We start from the raw sequence: 1,768 nt of genomic DNA on the forward strand, positions 1-1,768 counted from the left end.
CTGGAAGCCCAGCCGCGCAGCCGGCCCCGGCCCCGGCCCTCAGCGGCGCTGGCGTCTGCGCGCCCTGGGGCTGCCCCCGCAGCATGTGGGGCTGGGACCCTGGTCCCGCGCGGGCCCGGGCGGACGCTGCGGGCGGTGACGGAGCCAGGCCGGCCGCCTGGGGAGGGGACGGGGACGCGGGACCACTTCCCTGCCCGCGGCCGCTGCCTCATCCCAACGTAAAACGTTTTCTCCAGAGCAGACAGAGGCTATGGGCGAAGGTATTTTTTAAGCCTGAGGACCCATTTGGGAGTTAGATTCTGGATCGAGCCTAGGGTCATTTTTCCTTGTGTTAAATAACACTACTTCACAGAAGGGGGAACCAGAATTCAGGGAAGTTGGCACAAAACTTGGAACCCTTCTAGGGAGGCTTTCCTGCCTGGGCGGACGCCTGGGAGAAGGGCCGGGGAAACTAGGATGAGCTGCTCCTGATTCGCCCCGGCGGTCTGACTACAGATTTCCCAGTCGCCACACACACACACACACACACGGGGATTGTTTGGGAGTCAGCGGGTTTCAAAGGCTTTCAAGGAAATGAAGAGTCCCAAAGTTTTCCTTGATCGTTCAAAGTGCTTTTTCCTTTGTCCCAGGTTTATACACCAAGAATACGGGGGAATGTTTTAGTTCCTTTCAGCTGAACGGTTGACATCGGCCTTTTTTTCTTCTGGAGGCCCCAACACCCTGTTAACCTCCTCGGAGAGCTAAACGAAAACAAGGCTGGACGCCGTGGCTCCCGCCTGTCATCCCAGGGCTTTGGGAGGCTGAGGCAGGAGGCTCACTTGAGCTCAGGAGTTTGAGACTGGCTTGGACAACATAGCAAGACCTCGCCTCTATAAAACATTTAAAAAATAGCCAGGTGTGGTGGCGCAGGCCTGTGGGGCCAGCTACTTGGGAGCCTGAGGTGGGAGGACGGCTTGAGCCCGGGAGATTGAGGCTGCAGTGAGCTGTCATTGCACCACTGCACTGCAGCCTGAGCAAGAGAACAAGGCCCTGTCTCAAAAAAGAACAAAGATAAAAGGTGGGATGGGGGAGAAACCAGGCCCCTGATCACACTCACCATTCAGTCCCTCAGCCTGTGACTTAAAATATCTGCCCCCCTCATCCAGGAACCAGGCTTCCCCAGCCCTCCCACCCTAGCCAGAGTCTTCCAAAAGGTCTTAGGTATTTGCAAACACCTGGCTGGCTGTTTAGAAACAGTTCATCAGCACCAAATAAAAACTGCAGCCAAACCTGCCTCCGCAGAACAGGTCCCCACACTCAGGTGCGCTTGACCTTTCACCTCGACCCAGCCCTGAGCTTCCAAAACCCTGAATAGCCCTGTGCCAACCATGGCCATCCTGTTTTCCCTTCCCCGGCCCCGCGGGCGAGGAGCTTGCTCTGCAGAGAAAGGCAGGAAGCACAGAGGAAAAGGCAAGCTTGGAACTGCAGTCCCGTCTCCCCAGTGGGGGAACCCCTGGCACCCTCGTAACTAAGTCTGTACTTCAACCAGGCCTCTGCTACCCAGTGTCTTTTATTGTTATTTGTGTCCTTGACCCCCAGAAGCTGTATTTCCTTTCAGAAGCTTTGATTTATTTTCTGTTTTCTGGTCTTCCATGCTTTTAACACATTATGAGGAAAAATAAAACACATGGTGTGAGTCTAAGGATACAAGCAAATGATTCGAGAAACTCCTCACTGAACGTAATGGAAGGAATGCTCCCAAAGTCTGCAGGAATGGTACTTTATTATT

This window comes from Rhinopithecus bieti, unplaced genomic scaffold, assembly GCF_001698545.2.
Source record: "Rhinopithecus bieti isolate Rb0 unplaced genomic scaffold, ASM169854v2 scaffold_5889, whole genome shotgun sequence".
NCBI classification, from domain to species: Eukaryota; Metazoa; Chordata; class Mammalia; order Primates; family Cercopithecidae; genus Rhinopithecus; species Rhinopithecus bieti.